Source organism: Callithrix jacchus, chromosome 17 (assembly GCF_049354715.1).
Source record: "Callithrix jacchus isolate 240 chromosome 17, calJac240_pri, whole genome shotgun sequence".
Classification (NCBI taxonomy): Eukaryota; Metazoa; Chordata; class Mammalia; order Primates; family Cebidae; genus Callithrix; species Callithrix jacchus.
The window spans coordinates 12,189,918-12,212,173 of NC_133518.1; the positions used below are offsets into that span (position 1 = coordinate 12,189,918).

Here is a 22,256-nt window from a genome sequence, read left to right on the forward strand (position 1 = left end):
CCAGTAAAATTGGCTCCTGAACAACTCAAAATTCATTTTGAATATGATAAATATTGATATATATTATGAGGTATTTTAGAACATCTATTAATCTAATATGTGTGGACACAGACTGATAATGAAAACTTGAAAGTTTTTTCAAAGTATCTCATCCATATTTGAAAATGCCAATTGCAGTATTTTTTAAATGTAGGTAAAAATATTCACAGATTAAATAATTCATTTCTATAAAAGGTATGAGATTATGAAACTAATCTTAACATTAATTTTGGAAATACCAATCACAATCCATTAGCCTAATCAGAGATATCACAGTAGAAGTACACCATTTTGATGATCTCTTAAGCCATCTTAATAAGGGGATCATGAAAATTATGCTTTAAAAATTAAATCAACTCCAAAAATGAATAAATGTAATATATCATATTAACAGACTTTATAAATCAAATTATATAATCCTATTAATAGATATAGAAAAGGTATTTGACCTTTTGATGAAGGTCATCCATGAATAAAATTATGAATAAAACAAAGCTAACATCATACATAATGATAAAATACTGAATGCTTTCCCCCAAGATCAGGACCAACACAAGAATGTTCTATTATTCTGTTTTCACACTGCTGATAAAGACATTCCTGAGACTGAGCAATTTACAAAAGAAAGAAATTTAACGGACTTACAGTTCCACATGTCTGGGGAAGCCTCACAATCATGGCTAAAGGACCAAGTCACATCTTACACGTCATGTTTTGCAACAGGCAAAGAGAGAGATTGTGCAGGGGAACTCCTCTTTATCAAATTATCAGATCTCAAGAGCCTTATTCACTCTCATGAGAACAGCATGAGACCCACCACCATGATTCAATTACCTCCCACTGGCTTTCTCCCACAACATGTGGGAATTCAGGAAGAGATTTTGGTGGGGACACAGCCAAACCATATAATTCTTCCCCTCGCACCTCCCAAATTTCATGTCCTCACATTTTAAAACCAATCATGCCTTTTCTACAGTCTTTTTAAGTTTTAACTCATTTCAGCATTAACTCAAAATTATATAGTCCCAAGTCTCATCTGAGACAAGGCAAGTCCCTTCCATCTATGAGTCTGTAAAATCAAAAGCAGGTTAATTACTTTCTAGATACAATGGTGGTACAGGAATTGGATAAATACAGGCCCCACTCAGGTCTGAAATCCATCAGGGCAGTAAAATCTTAAAGCTTCAGAATGATCTCCTTTGACTCCATGTCTCATATCCAGGTTATGCTGATATAAGAGGTGGATTCCCATGGTCTTGGGCAGCTCTGCTCCTGAGGCTTTGAGGGTATAGCTTCCCTCCTGGCTGCTTTCATGAGCTGGTGTTGAGCATCTGTAGATTTTCCAGGTGCACAATGCAAGATGTTGGTGTATGTAGCATTCTAGCATTTAGAGAATGGTGGCCCTCATCTCACAGCTCTACTAAGCAGTGTTCCAATAGGACTCTGTGTGGTGGCACTGAATCTACATCTCCCTTCTGCATTGCACTAGCAGAGATTCTCCATGAAGGCCCCACCTCTGTGACAAACTTCTGCCTGGGTATCCAGGAATTTTCGTACATCCTCTGAAATCTAGGTGGAGGTTCCTAAACCTCAATTCTTGACTTCTGTGCACCTGCAGGCTCAAAACAACATGAAAACTGCCAAGGCTTGGGGCTTCCACCCTCTGAAGCAACAGTCTGAGTTGTACCTTGGCCCCTTTTAGTGATGGCTGGAACAGCTGGAATGCAGGGAACCAAGTCCCTAGAATGCATACAGCAGAAGAACCCTGGACCCAAACCATGAAACCATTTTTTTCTTCTAGGCCTCAGAACCTGTGATGCCCTGGAGATATTTTCCCCATTGTCTTGGGGATTAACATTCAGCTCCTTGTTACTTATGCAAATTTCTGCAGCTGGCTTGAATTTCTCATCAGAAAATGAGATTTTCTTTTCTATCATATTATCAGTCTTCAAACTTTCCAAAATGTTGTGCTCTGTTTAAAGGCATTTTAAAACTGAATGCCTTTGCAAACACCCAAGTCAACTCTTGAATGCTTTGCTGCTTAGAAATTTCTTCTGCCAGATACCTTAAATCATATCTGTTAAGTTCAAAATTCCACACGTCTCTAGGGCAGGGGCAAAATGCACAGTCTCTTTACTAAAACATAACAAGAGTCACCTTAGCTCCAGCTCCCAGCAAGTTTCTCATCTCTTTCTGAGACCACCCTCAGTGTGGACCTTATATTCGATATGAATATCAGGCTTTTGGTCAAAGCCATTCAACAAGCCTCTAGGAAGTTCCAATCTTTCCCACATTTTCCTGTCTTCTTCTGAGCCTCCAAACCATTCCAATTTCTGCCTGTTACCCAGTTCCAAAGCCACTTCCACATTTTTGGGTATCATTTCAGCAGTACCCACTTCTGGTACAATTTACTAGATTAGTACATTTTCATGCTGCTGATAAAGACATATCTGAGGCTAGGAAATTTACAAAAGAAAGAGGTTTAATGGACTTACAGTTCCATGTGGCTGTTTAAGCTTCACAATCAGGATGGAAGGCAAAGAGAAGCAAGTTACATCTTACATGATGGCAGCAGGCAAAGAGAGAGCTTGTACAGGGGAACTCCTCTTTATTAATCCATCACATCTCCTGAGATTTATTCACTCTCACAAGAAGAGCACAAGAGAGACCCACCCCATGATTCAGTTATCTCCCACTGGGTCCTTCTGATAATACATGGAAATTCAAGAAGAGATTTGGGTATGGTCACAGCCAAACAATATCAGATGTCCACCCTTTTCACTTCTTTTTTTTTTTTTTTTTTTGATTTTTTATTGGATTTTAGGTTTTGGGGTAAATGAGCAGAGCATGCAAGACAGTTGCGTGGGAACACACATGGCAGTGTGCTTTTCTTTCCTTCTCCCCTTCACCCACATTTGGCATTTCTCCCCAGGCTATCCCTCCCCACCTCCCCCTCCCTCTGGCCTTCCCCTTTTCCTCCCAATAGACCCCAGTGTTTAGTACTCCCCTTTCTGTGTCCATGTCCTTTTCACTTCTATTCAACATTGTGCTAGAGGTTCTAGCCAGAACAACAAGGCAAGAAAAAAGAAGCATCCACAAAGAAAAACAATAAGTAAAATGATTTTTATTTGCATATGACATCATCTTGCATATTTAAAAAATCCTTAGGAATCCACTAAAGAACTATTAGGACTAAGAAATAAATGAATTAAGCAAGTTGACAGAATATAAGATCAAATATTTTAAAAATTGATATTTCCAACATCACTAAAAAGTCATGTCACAAAATAAAAATTTTTTTAAAATTTACATTTTTAATGAAAGACTCATATACTGAAAACTGAAAAAGATAATTGAAAAAAATTTTAAAAGATAAAAATGGATAGAAAAACAACCCATGTTCATTGGTCACAAGTCTCCGTATTGTTAGAATGGCAATACTCTTCAAATTAATATAGAGATTCAAAGTAATTCCTATCAATAACCAACCTGTCCTTTTTTTGCAGAAGTTGACAAGCTGATATTGAAATTCATATGGAACCTCAAAATACCCAGAAGAGCCCAAATAATCTTAACAAGAAAGAACGTTTGCAGCACTCAAACTTCCATATTTCAAACCCCATAAATATATATGCCCACTCTATATCCACAAAGATTTTAAAAAATAATTAAGAAATAATTAAGAAAATAATAAAAGAAAAAAATCTGCAAAGCAACAATATTCAAGACTATGTAATACTGGCATAAAGACAGATATATAAATCAATAGAATGGAATTGAGAGTCCAGAAAGAATCCCATACATTTATGGTCAATTAATTTTGATGAGAGAATCAAGATAATTAAATGAGGGAAAATAGTCTTATCAACAGTTTGTGCGGGAACAAGTAAATATCCACATGTAAAAAAACAAAATTGGCCTTCCACTTCACATAATGTATAAAAATTAACTCATTATGGATCATAAACATAACCACAAGAGTTAAAACTATAAAACTCTTAGAAGTAAATCTTCATAACCTTCAGGTAAGCAATGGTTTCTTAGATATGCAACTAAAAATACAAGTGACCGAAAAAAAACGGAGTATTTCAAAATTTACAACATTCGTGCTTCAAATAATACAAAAAAAAAAAAATACATAAAATAAGAAATATCATTTGCAACTCAACAAATGGCAGACTAATATATACTTTATCAGATATAATTTGGCTTAACTACAGCAATTTAATTCTCACATTTCTGGAGGCTGGAACCTCAAGATCAAGACAATCGTAAAATCCATATGGAAACAAAAACAAGAACCAAAATAGCCTAAGCAATCTTAAGCAAAAGGTACAAAACAGAAGGTATCACATTACATGACTTCAAATTATACTACCAGGTTATAAAAGCAGACATAGCATGGAACTGGTGTAAAAATAGACATAGATCAGTAGAATGAAAACAAGATTCCTGAAATTAAGTCACATACTCACAGCCTACTGGTCTTGGATGAAGTCAACTGGGGAATGACACCCTTTTCAATAAATGGTGCTGGGAAAATTGGATTGCCAAATGCAGATGAATGAAACTGAACCAATATCTCTCACCAGATACAAAAATTAACACAAGATGGCTTGGAGACTTAAATGTAAGACCTGAAACTATAAAAATACTGGAAGAAAATCTATGAAGAACTCTTCAGCACATTGTTCTAGGCAAATAATTAACGACCAACACCTCAAAAGCACAACCAACAACACCCAAAACTGACTAATGTGACTTCATTGAACTAAGAAGCTCTGCACAGCAAAAAAATAATCAACAGAGTAAAAAGATAACCTGCAGAATGAGAGAAAATATCCATAATTTACAAGGAACACAAACAACTCAACAACAACAAAAAGCCAATAATCTCATTAAAAACTGGACAAAAGGCATAAATAGACATTTTTCAAGAGAAGACACACAAATGGCCAACAAACATATATAAAAATGTTCAAACAATATTAACTATCAGAGAAATTAAAACCACAGTAAGGTATCTTCTTACACTACTCAGGATGGCTATTGTTAACATAAAAACTAACAGAAGTTTGTGAGGACATGGATAAAAGGGAACACTTACACACTGTTGGTGGGAATGTAAATTCGTGCAACCTCTATGGAAAATCGTATGGAGATTTCTCAATTAAAAATAGAACTATCATTTGATCCAGTGATCCCACTATTGGGTATCTACTCAAAGAAAATAAGTCACTACATTAATAAGACATGGACTCATATATTTATTGCAGTACTATTCACAATAACAAAGATAGGGAATCAATCTAAGCATCCATCAACACATGGTTGGAAATCCTTTATATTCTAACTTATAATTGGGAGCCAAATAATGTATACACATGAGCATAGCATGTAGAATGATAGACACTGGAGACTCAGAAGGGTGGAAAGCATCTGGGAGGGGTGGTATGATGAGAAATTACTTAATGGGCATAATGTACATTATTCAGGTGGTGAATTCATTAAAAGCTCAGACTAACATTATGCAATATATTGATGTAACAAAATTGTGCTTGGAATTAAAAAAAAAAACTTTAAGGGGTACAATAAGGTTGGTTTTGTTGTTGTTGTTGTTGCTTTATCCTGAGCCCTCTCTCCTTGGCTTGCAGATGCCTCCCTTCTCTTTTGTGTCCTAACATGGCCTTTTCTCTGTGCAAAGCATCTCTAGTATCTGTCTCTCTTCCATATGAACACCAGTCATATTGGATTAGAGCCTATCTAGATAACCTGATTGACCTTAATTATCTTTTCAAAGGCCCTGTCTCTGTCTCTAAATAATTCATATTCAGAGATGTGCTTGGGATTAGGACTTCAACACAGAAACTTGGGGAAACGCCATTCATTTCATAACAAAAATTGTGTATGTAGCTATAAATAGAAATCTTAATTTTACAAATCAACGAATATACAACCCAATTTTTACAATAGGCAAAAGATCTGAAAAGGTATTTCTTTATAGAAGATATGCAAATGGCCAGTAAGCACATAAAATGCTCAAATATCAAGTCATAAGGGAAATGCAAGTCAAAATCATTATATCACTTCATACTCACTAGGATAGCTATAATATACAATTCATACAATAGCAAGTGTTGGTGAACATGTGGAGAAATTGGAGCTCTCATATACCGTTAGAGAGGATGTAAAATAGTACAACCACTTTTGACAAGCTGTTTGGCAGCTTCTTAAATATTAAACATTGAATTACTATTGACCCTACAATTCTACTAAATATATATTTAAGAAAAATAAAAACATATGTCCATACAAAAATCTGTATATAGATGTTCATATGAACATTATCAAACGGTAGAAACATTTCTGATATCTGTCTACTGTGGAATGGATAAATACTATATTTGAGGCATTAGACTATTTTCAGTACATAAAATATTTTAGGTAATTACATACCTATACATACCACACCATTATAATATATTTAAATAGAGTATATTTAAATATTAAAAATGCAGCCAGGCACAGTTGCTCATGCTTGTAATCCCAGCACTTTGGGAGGCTGAAGCGGGCAGATCACAAGGTCAGGAGTTCGATACCAGCCTGGACAACATGGTGAAACCCTGTCTCTACTAAAAATACAAAAATTAGCCAGCCATGATGGGAGGCTGAGGCAGGAGAATTGCTTGAACTGGGAAACTGAGGTTTCAGTAAGCCAAGACTACACCATTGCACTCCAGCCTGGGTGGCAGAGCAAGATTCTGTCTCAAAAAAAAAAAAAAAACTGGACCAACTTTTAAACTAAACATATCCTTTAGTGTTATAAACACTCAATTAATTTGTCTTTTGCAAGTACATTGTTTAACTTTTCCACGATGCCAATTTCCACAATTTCCATGATTTTCTATAGATCATAATGTTTTTAGTAAGTAACAAATCACCAAATGGAGATAATAAAATAGTGAAGGAATCAGCAATACCTTACTCATAGTGCTAAACCTCAGATATTCAGAGTACCTTATTTCTCAACAACTCAATATACATTAAATTTCTGTGTTAATAAAAGTAATAAAAAGTAAAATGTTTTTTAAATAAAAAGTTTAAATTAAATAGTATGCTCCACATGGGAAGAATCATAGTGTCTAACATTTAATAACCTCTATGCAGAGAATGTTTTTCTTTGGTGGCAAAACTTAAACAAGAAAAAGATATCCTGCCTTAGCAAATAGCCAATGACTCTGGAAAATAACTGTAATCAACTTCCAACAATTTAATAACAATGGATATAGAGAATGCACATCTTTTCTTTTATTCTTATTTTTTTCTGCCCTTTCATTCCCCGTCCTTCTTCATTAATAGGCCTAGAATATAAAGAACACATCTGAGAGAATATTATAATTATATATTAGTTTGGATTTATATAACCAATAATTTTATTTATAAAGCCATAGCTTCATCATGTACATCTAAAACCAAGAAAGAATAAAGTAAAATACTTGCAGCTATTTTCATGATGTATTGAGTAAATAATAGAGCAATCACATTGGGAAGAAGACTATCATTCTGAATCTAACCTGTTATTAAACACTAAATACATTTAAAAGTGTCATAAAATCAAGTTTTTCCATATATTTTATTTAGAAAATAAATAAAATAACCCCATAACTACTAAAAACTGGGTTTCTTGTACTAATGGAACAATTTTTAATAGATATTAGACACTTCCAAGCTTTATTTTTCTTTCTTATAAAAGGAAGGCCATTGTTAAACCAAATGATTTCTTTGAGGATAAAAGAATCTGAATGGATGCAACTGTATCTTTTAACCTGCCTAATTCAAATCACTTTTAAGCAGATATAAAAGCATGCAGTTAGCTTGTGTATTTTTGTGTTTTACGTGATGAGATCTGAAAAAAAAAAATCCAAAGAATAACGTAAATCCTTTCTCAAAAACTGTAAACAGTACTTGGTTGATATAATTATTTAAAGGGCACTGTATGAGACAGATAGCCATAGAAATAAATTATAAGACAATCGATTTTTAATGAAACTTAGAATTTTGTCTGGTTCTGTTTTGTTATTGAGGGGAAGGACCATCTATACTTATTGATGACACAGCCAAGGAATTGGGGGTAGGTTCATTCAGAAATACCATACCAACATATTAAACTCAGAACTACCAATGGACAAGTGATTTGACCACAACTTTTGTAGTGATTTTTGTCTTATTTACAAAGTTTCCCAAATTCCTGTTCCAATGTATACCACATAGTATTGCCAAGTAAATAACTGTTTTCTGAATGAAAATGAATTAATATAATATACCCTAATATAAATTGTTAACCAGAAATAACCAAATTCAGATTAGAGATTGTCCACCATGACTAGTTGCAAGTTGACTTGTATGGTTCAAAAATAAAATCCACTTCGATTCAGTTTAGATATATGAACACCAATAGAGTGAGTTTAACAAAATAATACGTATTATAATAAATCATCTCATGTCAATACAAATACACTAGTCTGTCTCATAAAAGAATAGAACATAACAAGAAAAAACAAGTTGGAATATTATTTCTTTAAAAATATACCTTATCACAATGTACTAAGCATTTATACACTTCAGGACATTGTTATCTTTGCCAACACCTTTTAAGTGCAGTGGTTCCACTGACTCAAAGTAAATCTTCATATTTCAATGCTTATGACACATTTTGTAGAAAGATAAAGTGACTACTTTTATCTTACATAAGTCAATCCAAAACTCTGCTAAGTTAAAAAAAGAAAATATTACATGCCAAACCCTTTAAAACTGGCTATGAAACATATTTACATTCTAGACCAAGTGGACTTATTTTAAGAAAGGTAGCTCAAAATGAATATTCTATCTATACTCACTACTATTCCTTAGAAGTTATGAATCCAGACTTGAATAGCATTTTACTCTTAATGCTGTCAGATTTTGTTTGCAACTTTGAAATTTCAGCTGTTATTTTTTCCAGGATGAATGTATCTCATACAAATATAACTGATTTGAAAAAGCTGTTGAGCAGGGGTTATACTGTCTCTACCATACAGGATAAAAAGAGATTAAACACGGCATCAGAACTGGCATATGAGAAGGGTCATTCATCAACAATCTAGGCAGAACATATAAGAATCATGTGATGGAACAGGAATTGACACCACTGCAATCCATTCTATGCAGGAGATAAACATGGGTAGAGAGCTCTTTCATTTCAAGATGGTGTTGAAATTAGACAGGGCACAGAGGCTGACATGAGAAACCTGGGTAGTAGGCAGCAAACAGTGAGAATTTATCTACTTTTAAAGCAGTGTCTATATTGAAAATAACAAAATTAGTATGGCCTACCACAAAAATATAGTCACTTTTTTTTTTGTCTTTGTCTTTTTCTTGCCCTCTTTCTCTTTCTTGTTTACGAGATGGGTCTCACTCTCCTGTCCAGGCTGGAGAACAGTGGAATGATTTCAGCTCACTGCAACTTCTGCCTCCTGGGTTCAAGCCATTCTCTCACCTCAGCTTCCTGAGTAGCTGCGACTATAGGCACATACCACCATATCTGAAATAGACACACACACACACACACACATATATATATATATATATATTTTTTTTTTTTTACTAGAAATTGGGTTTCACTATGTCGGCCAGGACAGTCTCGAACTCCTGGCCTCAAGTGATCCACCCACCTTGGCCTCTGAAAGTGCTGGGATTACAGATGTGAGTCACCATACCTGGCAAGTCACTACATATATTTCATTCAACAAATATTAATTGAACACTTCCTCTGTGCCAGGTACTAAGCTAGGTACAAGATACCTCAATGAATGGAATAATGATTCTTGCCTTCAATGGAGCTTACATTAGTCAGGTCTACTGTTTAATAATTTTCAAAAGTCCTGAAGAATATGTATTTTACTACATATATACATAAGAGGATATAAAATATTCATAATTTAGGCCGGGCGCGGTGGCTCACGCCTGTAATCCCAGCACTTTGGGAGGCCGAGGCGGGTGGATCACGAGGTCAAGAGATCGAGACCATCCTGGTCAACATGGTGAAAGACAAAAAAAAAAAAAAAAAAAAAAAATTCATAATTTTAAAAATCTAGGCAACAGAAAAGTGTGAAGAAACAATTCTTAGCACTAAACTCTGATACAGTCTTTGGTCCAGGGAATGCTATATTAATGCAAAATAATTCTGGTAAGAATATTCTTAACTGTTACTTTGTCCATTTGGACTACTGCTATAACAAAATGTTTATGAGTAGCTCATAAACAGGAGAAATTTATTTCTCACAGTCCTGGAGATGAGAAAAGCCTAAATCACAGCCCATGTAGATCCTGCATCTGGCGAGGGCCTGTTTATTGTTCATGCATGCCTTCTTGCTGTGTCCTCACGTGGTGGAAGGACGGATGGTCTCTCTGGGGCCTCTATAAGAGCACTAATCCCATTCATGAAGGCTCCCAAATACAATCAACTTGGGTGTTAGGATTTCCACATAGAATGTTAGGAGAATGCAAACATTCAGACCATAGCAATTACAAAGCAGAAGGCCCAGAGAGGGGTCTGGAAAGAATGTGGCCTACAGCATGGTCCTGTCTGTCCACAAGTAAGACTTCATTTCATGAGAAGTTTTAATAAAAACAATTCAAAATACTACATAAGTCTACATTAGGTAATACTTCAGAAACGTGTTAAGGGTTTTATTTTATGCAAGGAAATTTTCTGAGCTGCAGTGGAGTAGTAACTCTTGTTTCACCATGCTTTCCTTTTGAATCTGTGCTTTCCTGTAGTAAGGACTACAAAGCTAATAAAAGCAAACTCCGGCCGGGCGCGGTGGCTCAAGCCTGTAATCCTAGCACTTTGGGAGGCCGAGGCGGGTGGATCACGAGGTCAGGAGATCGAGACCATCCTGGTCAAAATGGTAAAGCCTCGTCTCTACTAAAGATACAGAAAATTGGCTGGGCATGGTGGCGCACGCCTGTAATCCCGGCTACTCCGGAGGCTGAGGCAGGAGAATTGCCTGAACCCAGGAGGCGGAGGTTGCCGTGAGCCAAGATCCCGCCATTGCACTCCAGCCTGGGTAACAAGAGTGAAACTCTGTCTCAAAAACAATAAAAAAATAAAAGCAAACTCCAAAACTCAAAACGTAGACTAAGGTATACTTTATATCTTCCTATTGCATTTTTGTTTCTACCTAAATTTTATCTCACCAATATTCATGGGAACACATATAAATAACTATAAAACTATAGTAAATAATAATAAGATAGACCACATTTTCTTGGTTTTAAAATAAGTTACTAACATTTTTTAGATTATCTATTGGATACATATTATTGCACTGGTGTGTTAAGATTTACCACTTGTTTTTCTATACATTGACATAATTATAGAAAAATAAATTTCTACAGGACACAAAATGAATTTTTCTCATACACATTTTCTTTTGAGACTGTGTTTTGCTCTTGTCACCCAGGCTGGAGTGCAGTAGCACAATCTCAGCACAGTCCAACCTCTGCCTCCTGGATTCAAGCAATACTCCTGCCTCAGCCTCCGGAGTACCTAGAATTACAGGCATGCACCACCACACCCAGCTAATTTTGCATTTTTAGTAGAGACAGTGTTTCCCTATGTTGGCTGGGCTGGTCTTGAACTCCTGGCCTCAAGTGATCCACCTGCTTCAGTCTTCCAAAGTGCTAGGATAAGAGGCATCAGCCACCACGCCCAACCTTAGGCACACATTTGCCAGATTATTGTTTTTAAAAAGCCATATAATGGAATGGAGGGAAAGAAGTCAAATCAGATACAGCATACCACAGAAGCTTCACTTGAATTATCAATTTTACAGTAATGTATAATATCAATACTAGGAACCAAAAACAGGTAAATTCCCCAATCTTGATTCTTTTCAAGGCTACACTCTCCACCAGGAAATGGGAGACCAAGTGTCAGTGGCTGCCAAGAAACGCCACTTCATCGCTGATTCATGGCAGGAATGTATAAAGTTGTCTTACACTCTCTCCCTTGAGTGTAGAGAAAGAGAGTCAAGAGTAGTGTTCAGTTTTCAGACACGTCAAGGAGTCCCTTTTTCTTTCAGGCTTACTTACGCTATGGACAGATGGCAAAAATCTGACTTAGCATAATAACACACTATTGGCCCAGATACTCCATATAGTGCTCCAGAGTCAGACTTGGTAGTCAGCACCTCTCAGCAGGATCTTTGTGACTACTGAACTCAGAGGCTGTTCTTCTGTCTTTGTTCAACTTCCATGCGCTCTTTAGTGACAGCATCCATGATTTACTTCACTTAGCCATTGTTGGTTGCTAACGTGGGTATTCCTTATAGTTGGAACTATGATATTAGTTGTTGCTCTGATATTAGCTGCTGATGGTAAACAGTTAAAGCCATCTCCATTCCTCTTATTTACTGCTTACAATTTAGGTTCAGCTCACCTACTCGAGTGCTGTTTTGATTTTCTTGTGTTTTTGTTTTAATATCAATTGATCCTCAGCAACATTTCTAGAAGTCATTTCACAAGAGTTCTTGGTGAGAGCCACAGATGTAGTGAAAAGCTTTCACAGCCTTCTCAAATAATTGGTTTGTAAAATAATTTATTCATAATATTTTTCAAGTCACAATAAGGCAGCAAGGCTCATTAATACTTAGAAGGATCTGTTGACTCCTCCTCCTCTACCTACCCTACCTTTCTCTCTTCTGGTGGCTCCTCTTCTTTTAGTAGTGGCAAAATGCAGGGAAAGTAAATGAAGCAGTACAAGCTACCAAAATAGGTGGTGACCCCAGCCATTTCCAGAATCCACCACTGCTATATTACAAGCTACACTCTCTCCCAGTCCTGGAGTTTCTGTCCATGTATTATTGGCCAGCAGACAGTTACAAATGAGGCAATATGGATTAATGAAAAAATATTTTGCTTCCTTCCAGTGATGACCTCAGCAAAAAAAGATGAAATAGGTCCCAGACAGATCCTAATCACATAGGATTATTAAAATCCCTCTATTGAAGACCTAGTTCCTCCATTAGTGACCTCTGTTTCCTATCACAGAGACTTCTCTCAAACTCTTCCCCAAGGTGGGCTCAACGAGAGCATGGTTACTTTTTTCTTAATGATTACTCTACTTGCTTTTGGCTTTTCACATTGGAATATAATGAACATGAGGGCCGTGCAAAGTAGGCAACCAAGATTAATGCCTGTGTAGATTGGTCTCAGTTGGCTCCTTTGTTCTGCTCCGTAGATCTCTGTACTTGGTTCGCCTCAATTTGGTGAACCTGAGAATGTAAGCACTCTACAACCTCATTTCCCTTAATCCCATCCTGTTGTAGGCTGACTCGTATTCCCGCAAAATTTGTATTTTGAAGCCCTACCATCCAGTACCTCAGAATGTTACTGTATTTGGAGATAGGGCCTTTAAAAGGTACATAATTTTAAATGGGGTCATTAGGGTGTGTGCCTGGTTACTGGCATTCTTACAAGAAGAGATTAGGATGCAAACAGGGGGAAGACCATGTGAGGATGGGAAGAAGGCAGCCATCTGCAAGCCAAGGAAAGAGATTTAAGAAGAAACCAAACAGGTTGACACCTGGATTTTGTACTTCTAGCCTCCACAATTGTGAGAAAATAAATTTCTGTTACTTAAGCTACCCTGTCTCTAGTGGGTTTTCTTGTTTTGTTTTGTTTTGTTTTGTTTGTTTGTTTCTGGTAGCCCTAGCAAACTAATATGTGTCCTTTTGTCTTTTTTCAAATAGACTCCTCTTTATATCAATACTACCCAATAACATCACAACTGATGATGCCCCATTGCTATACTGTGCTGGACCTAAGTGATTCCAATTTCTATTGCAATTCTTCTGTTACGAGCAAGCTCTTGAAATGTCTAATTGTCCCCCAACAGGATGTTAAATAAAGAGCCTATCAGCCTCTCATCTTAGGTCTTGAATTCATATTCAAGTAACTTGGCAGAAGACCCTGATATATCTTTTTGAGTCTTTATCTCTAGAGAACATCCAGGATATTTATTCATATGTGCCTTTCAACTATCCATCTAACTACCCATCTATCTATTGTCTTATCTCCATATCATACGCACTCTAAAGGTGATGCTGAACTGCTAACTTGGTGTTTCGTTTTGGTTTGGTTTGGTTTGACAGAGTCTTGCTCTGTCACTCAGAGCTGGAGTGCTGATTTGGTTATTAACCAACTGAATCTACTTCTTTTCCAATTCTGGTGGTGACAAATATTTAGGCAAAAGTTCTAAAAGTTACTAGAAAACACTCGAACTTTCAGCTTATATACAACATATTGACACTCAGGTTGAGACTCAATTTTATTAAAACCCAGAAGATTTATTCCATACTTATCAATACTTTTCTCTTTTTTATTTCAAAAAGTCCCGTTTTGAAATATAGTTGAGTCCTATTGGAAATGTACATGAGAGATTCACTAGTATTGTTCCCAGTAATTCTTACTCTATAATTTTGCTCAGTGAGTTAGTTCTGAATCATCTGAGCTGAGAAAGCACAGTTATTTTAAAATATTTAATTTTTGCTGACTTTCTAAAAGAGCTTATGTGTTCTTTCCGAGTGATCACCTTTTTATTCACAGTACTTGTTTGCTTCTAACATCACATGCACCTGTTGCCATAACAATTTGCTCCTCTCCACTAATGTGTACTTTGACTTATTTTCTGTCTTTTCAGGCTGCCTATGAAAGGCATTTTTGTTCATGGAAATCTGTAAGTCATCTTTCTCTGTAGTGTTATTTAAACCTTAATGTCCAATGATTATTAAACCTGGAAATTTAATATTCCTCTGCAGTACTGTTAGTTTATTCTTCATTTTTCTGCAAAATAATACACATTTCTCCAAGTCAGTTTAGCAGCTGAAGAAAATCAAACTGACAACAGATAACCATAGATAAGCAGAGTTCTTTAATATACTAATAAATGTCAAGGCTTTAAAAACTTCAGCATGTAATGTGCTGTGACAGGGTCCTGCAAATTACCGAGTTAGCTTCATGGGCAAGAGAAGAGACCAGCTCACTCCTAAGGTATTTTTTTGTATTACAGTCAGGAAAGATCTGGGATACAATGATAATTTTGGCTTTCAATATCCTCCACCCCCAATATTAATTGATTTATCTTTCTTTCCAAGTCCATAGGTTCTCTTCCTATTTTCAATCTGTCTGCAATGTCCCTTCTAATAATTATATAACAGTAACTATTTTAGTGGATATTACACATTCCTACCATGTTTTACAATAATAAGTGTTCTGGAGTTCTTCAAAATACTATAAAAACTGCAATACATTTTTGAATGTTTACTGCGTTCAGAGCACACTATGGTAAATACACACACCCACATATATACATATGTTTTACACACCCTATGTACATTACACATATATTTGTGTACACACACATACAGGCTTATATATACGCACACACACATACATGTTTATATATGTGTGTGCATATATGTGTGTGTGCATATATATATATTCATATATAAACATGTTTATAATGAATGCCTTATTCCCTCCTATAGGAATTTGCTTCTGGATATGATCTACATGGGGTCGTAAACAAGCGAAAAGTTAAATAACCACACAAGGCAACACCTCAAGAAACACTTCCAGCTGCATCCCAGCTGGATATAAGCAGGGACCTGAGCTGAAAGGTCCTGGAATTATACACTGTATACTCCTCCCTGTATCTGTGGACTCTTTACGTGGGTGGTTGGGAATACTCAGCTAAAACAATGATGAGGTTAGGGAAATTTATGAGAAAATCTGCAATATGAAGCTAGCACGGATGGTAGTGCAGCAGTACCCTCTCTGCTTCACTCTCAGCCAGATCTTCAGGTATTCAGAGCACCCCCTCAGCAGGTTTCTCATTGGATCAGTAGCCTGAGTCACTTTACCCTTCCAGTGCACAGATTGTGGTGTAGTGGGACTCTCTCTGCTCCACACCCAGGAGGATCTTCAGCCATTTGGAGTACCTGCTCACATAGACTAGCAACTTGGAGGAACTTATCCTTCCTGTGAAGGGATACTCTCTCTGCTTCATGACCAGGCAGAACTCCAGTCATTCCAAGCAATCACTTTCCTGATTCAGCAGCCTGTGCTGCCCAACATTTCCTGTGCAGAGATCATGGTACAATGGGGCCTTATCCACTCAATGCCCAGGCAGATGTTCAGGCACTTAAGAGAATCCAGTCACCTGGATCAGCAGCCTGAGTCACCCCACTCTTCCTATGCAGAGATTGTGGTACAGAGGGGCCCTTTGCATTCCACACCCAGGCAGATGTCTGGGCCCCTGGAGAACCCACTCTTCTAGGTTAGTAGTACAGGCTTCTCCCTCTCCTTGCCTATGAAGATAAATTAGAACTGAAAAAATTGTATAGCTCTATGCCTAGGCACACCTGTGCATACCTGGCAGCTGTCCACTGGTTTCTCATTTGGCAGTGATGTTTGTGCCTGCCATTAGGAGACATGTATGTGGACCTGCCTACTTGGTTCCTGCCCACCCCATCCCCAGGGGCTGAGTAGGGAGTTCAGGCCAATATGCATTCTATGAGTCAGCCCATTACCTGATAAAACAGTGAGTTTCTGCCAGTAAACAAGGATCAGTATACACCTGGTCATGTTGGCTGCAGCCAGCTCTTACCTATAAGTGTCATCTAAGGGCTTATAGGATAAACTACATAGTGTAATATAAAACCTGAGAAAGAAGTGCATAGGGGTACAGAAGCAAAGCCAAAAGACCTTACCCAGCATCCTCTACAGTTACACTCCCTAGGGAAGGGGAAAAGGGAAAAAAAAATTAATGGTACAGGGGAAGAAAGAAAAACACATAATCCTACTCATACGAAAATAATTATAAAAATTAGAAGTTATCATTATCTCCAGATGAGAAAAAAAAACATAGCAAGAATTCTGCCATGATGAAAAAAAATATGAATGTAGTGATACCACTGAAGGATCACACCATCGTGTGGAGACTTTGTCTCCAGCAATGTCCTCTAACAAAAAAGGAAACTCAGAAGTGACAGATAAAGGATTCATATCAAGAACTGCAAGAAAGCTCAATGAGTTCCAAGGCAAGGTTAAAAATCACAAAAAGAAACTCCTAAAGCAACCCAGGAAATGAAAGAAGATATAAACATATTAAAAAGAAATGAATCGGGCTCCTGGAATTCAAAAACTCACATAAGAAATTTTATTTTATTTTTTTAAAATAATATCAAACATCTGTTTTCTTTCTTTTTTAAAAATTTTTTATTGCATTTTAGGTTTTGGGGTACATGAGCAGAACATGCAAGACAGTTGCGTAGGTACACACATGGCAGTGTGTTTTGCTTCCTTTCTCCCCTTCACCCACATTTGGCATTTCTCCCCAGGCTATCCCTCCCCACCTCCCCTCCCAGTGGCCCTCCCCTTTTCCCCGCAATAGACCCCAGTGTTTAGTACTCCCCTCCCTGTGTCCATGTATTCTCATTTTTCATCACCCACCTATGAGTGAGAATATGCAGTGTTTCATTTTCTGTTCTTGTGTCAGTTTGCTGAGGACGATGTTCTCCAGATTCATCCATGTCCCCACAAACGACACAAACTCATCATTTCTGATTGCTGCATAATATTCCATGGTATATATGTGCCACATTTTTCCAATCCAGTCTATTATCAATGGGCATTTGGGTTGATTCCAGGTCTTTGCTATTGTAAACAGTGCTGCAATGAACATTCGTGTACATGTGTCCTTATACAACTGGATCCTTTATCAACAAACTGGGCCAACTGAAACAGAGAATTTCCGAGCTTGAAGAGTAATCTTTTAAACGAACCCAGTCAGACAAAAATGAAGAAAAAAGAGTTATAAAGTGAACAAAGTCTTTAAGAAATATGGTGTTATATAAAGCAAACAAACTTATGAATTATTAGCATTTCTGAAAGAGAGAGAAAAAGTGAACAACCTGCAAAATGTATTTGAAGGAATAATTAGAAATTTTTTTCTAATCTTGCCAGAGAGGTAGAGATTTGGATACAAGATACCCGAAGAAAACATGTGAGATACTATACAAAACAAGTATCACCAAGGCATATCATCACCAAAGTGTCCAAGATCAACCATAAAGAAAAAAATTTAAAGGCAGATAAAGAAGAAGGCCAGATCATGTTCAACATGAACCACATCAGGCTAACAGCAGACTTCTTAGCAGGAATCTTATCAGTAACAAGAGACTGGAGGCAAATTTTCAGCACTACTAAAGAAAAAAAAATCTAAATATTTTTTGAAGACAGATTGTTGCTCTGTCACCCAGGCTGGAGTGCAGTGGTGTGATCTCGACTCACTGCAATCTTTGCCTCTTGGGTCCAAGCAATTCTCCTGTCTCTATCTCCCAAGTGGCTGGAATTACAGGTGCATGCTACCACACCAAGCTAATTGTTTTGTATTTTGGTAAAGACAGGGTTTCCCCATGTTTTCCAGGCTGGTCTCAAACTCCCAGCTCATGAAACTCACCCGCCTCAGCCTCCCAAAGTTTTCAATGCTATTCCTTTCAAACTTCCAATGTCATTTTTCTCAGAATTAGAAAAAATTAAAATTCATATGGAACCAAAAAAGAGCCCAAATAGACAAAGCAATGTCTATTTGCAGAGGCATTACATTACCTAACTTCAAACTACTATAAGGCTGCAGTAGCCAAAACAGCATGGCAATGGTACAAAAACAGACACACAGACCAATGGAACAGAACAGAGAACCCAGAAATAAAGTCACACACCTACAGCCATTTGATCTTCAACAAAGCTGACAAAAGTAAGCAAATGGTGAAGGGACTTCTTATTTAATAAAGATGCTGGGATAACTGGCTAGGTGTATGCAGAATGAAAATAAATTCCATGCTCTCACTTATAACTGGGAGCCATGGGCTATTTTGGCATTACTTTTAATGGCAAAAACCACAATTACTTTTGCACCAACCTAAATAAAAATTGAGTACTTATAGACATGAAGATGGCAACAATAAACACTGAAGACTAACAGATGGAAAGAGTAGAAGAAGGGGAAGGGCTGAAAAGCTAACCGCTGTATACTCTGAGGACTACCTGGGTGACAGCATTATTCATATCTCAAACCTCAGCATCGCCCGGTATATCCATGTAATAAACTGGCACATGTAACCCATGAATCTAAAATAAAAGTTAAAATTATAACAATCAAAATTAAAAATTAAATTAAAAGGACAAAAGATCTCAATTATCATAGTCCCTTCTATTCAGTTTTTTACATTTCAGTTACCTGTGGTTTACTACAGTCTGAAATATTAAATGCAGTATTCCAGAAAGAAAGAAAAAGAAATCCTTCAAGGCAGAAATGCTTCAAGTTTAATTATTTAAACAACTGAACAACTGCCTAGAAAATAAAGTTCATGGCAAACAAGAGACTAAATATTCAAGAATTCTGAGTTAAAGAATTATTTTCCAATTGAAAAAGAAAACCTCTGCTTGGGCATAAGGAATTGATCCCATTTGGTCCAGCTCATATGGAGTATTTAGTCACATCTGTGATTCTCTACTCTTAGATCTTCAATACATTGACTCCTCCAGCATTTACTAAAATGACTCAGTAATTTCAATTTTGATGCTTTCTTCCCCTCCTAACTTCCAATATTACTTCTATTACTTCTATGTTTACTACCACATCTTTAATAGACTTATTCAAGAAAAAATTTTTTTAATCCAGCACTGTGCTAGCTACTGAGGCACATGGTATATAGTAATCAGATCACGGATGGTTCTGTTTAAATAAATATGGATTCTGACTCATGAAGTAAGACAGTTAAAGCAGATTTAGGCTCTTCAACAAATAGCTGAGCTGTACTGCAAAAACGTACCACATCATGTAATTGGAGAGTTTTAGACAAATATACATCTGATAGCACCATCAAAGCTGCATATTCATATGTGTAACTTTCCCTATCCTAACTTTCCAAAAAGCCAATATCTGCATTCAAGGCAGATAAATCTTCATTATTGTAGAAGTGAGTGATATTATTTTATATTAATGTACATTAATTAATAATAAACTAGCTAAATAAAAAATGTGCTGCAGAACAAGAAAATGATTAGAAGCACAGTGACTTATCTATTTGTAAAGATGTAAATATTTATAAACAAGTATGGGATGATATATTTCCTTCTTCTGTTAAAATACTTTAAAAGTAACAAATTAAATTATCTTTAACAAATCTTGAGGTCAAGAGAACAAGGCATATTCCTGGCAAATCCTGTTAATTGAAATACTGTTCTATCCCTATTTAAAAGCAATTTAAAAGAAGTTCCAACTCTATTTAAAAGCAATTTAAAAGAAGTATTAGATTACTTTTCAGCATGGCTCTGTCAAAACAATGAAGAAATTCAATAATTTAGCTTTGCAAAATCAAGAAATGTAAATAAAATGAGATGCATTTATGCAGTCTTGGGCATTGTGTTTTCATTACACTTTCAGTGTTTCCCTTAACTTGTGAAAATTTTGTCAGTTTGAAGAAAAGAATAACAAAACTAAAAATTTTATCATGTCTAAAGAATTCAAATCCAACTCTAATCTCCAAAGATGTTGGCCTTTCATGTTTTCATAAAGTGGATCATTTTACTTCATGGGTCTGTAAAGCAACGTATTATATTGCTTTGGTTTTATTATACTTCAATATAATAATTTATTATTTGCAATGTAATAATATCAAATATATTAACCAGAAATATTAACTAATTTTTATCTGATTTGTATAATTATTTTTGTACATCATGTAACAATCACCATAACATGGCTAGCCAGATGTTCTAACTTCATATCAGAAGATCTATATTTACAAGATACAAAAGAAGAAGATAATTTAATTTTTGCATCTTAGAGTTAGAAGAAGGGAAGCTGAGCAATGTTCTCTTGGTCTTAATTATTATTAGAGGGCATAACCCTTACCTAACAAAACCTGTGTTTCCTCTGCAACCCACCAAAGACCTATGACATTTATATAGCTTTACAATTCAGTTTTACCTGATCTTAACTAGTCAATGTGTCTTGTCCTTCTCTAAATTCCTTACCTATTATAAGCAGAATGGCTTCTTAGACGAAAAAAAAGAGAAACAAAAAACTCACCATTACTTGTCAAAAACTGGAGGGTCTGAAAAAGAAATATAGAACAGATCTATCATCTTCTCTACTCAAGAATAAGAAGCATAATAGCATAATTTTACCTTTTCTTTTTTTTTTTTTTTTTTTGAGACAGAGTCTTACTCTGTTGCCCAGGTTAGAGTGCAGTGGTGCAATCTCAGCTCACTGCATCCTCCACCTCCTGGGTTCAAGCAATTCTCCAGCCTCACTCTCAGGAGTAGCTGGGACTACAGGTGCATGCCACCATGCCCAGATAATTTTTTGTAGTTTTAGGAGAGACAGGGTTTCCCCATGTTAGCTAGGATGGTCTTGATCTCCTGACCTTGTGATCCACCAGCCTCAGCCTTCCAAAGTGCTAGAATTACAGGCATGAGCCACTGTGCTAGGCCAATTTTATTTTTTCAGTAAAGCTTTTTGCTAACCAAGGGATCATGTAAAAATAATCAGATGGCAGCATGATGCTAATTTAAATAGAGTTCCTGGCTGTGCTCTGGCCTTTTGGTACCAGTTAACTAACTAGAAGTTGGTATAAGGATGCCACAGCTAATCATGTAATTCCTGTGCCTTTATACAATCACTGGCTGTGTAATGTGCATTAATTTAGAAAACAGGAATCAATATCAACTGAGAATAGCCAGCTCTACTCTACTGAAAACACAGTGGTAAAGAGGTAATTAAGAGGCAAGCCTGAATAAGGAAAGAGTACTCTGACAAGTTTTGGAGCCAAAATTCACTGTGAAACCCATTAAAAAATAATAAACAGTTTCAATTTCAAGACATCAAACATCATAAGACAAAATAAATAAATATAGCAGGGAAGCATTATAACTGTATTCTGTGTCTTTTCTTAGAGCCTACATCTTAATGTCCACTCAGTTGAAATGCAGCAACACAAAGTCATGTGTAATAGTCACAGGACCAAAACAGTAGCATCAAATCGATATCTGTCTAGATAGAAAATGTCAAACTCAGAAGCTCTACATAAAATCATTTTCAAAGG

At 36.3% G+C, this 22,256-nt stretch overlaps 1 protein-coding gene across 10 annotated transcripts in view; it reads right to left on the reverse strand.

The window, feature by feature from the left end:
* NAALADL2 (N-acetylated alpha-linked acidic dipeptidase like 2) overlaps positions 1 to 22,256 on the reverse strand; it is a 1,449,120-nt gene that overhangs the window by 1,044,856 nt on the left and 382,008 nt on the right. For 4 of the 10 annotated variants that reach the window (XM_054246909.2, XM_054246907.2, XM_054246904.2 and 1 more), the window contains one exon: positions 21,242 to 21,266. The exons of the other annotated variants lie outside the window; for them this stretch is intronic. The gene's annotated coding sequence lies outside the window, so the exon portion shown is untranslated. The remainder of the gene's footprint in view (positions 1 to 21,241; positions 21,267 to 22,256) is intronic. 10 annotated transcript variants of the gene reach the window in all.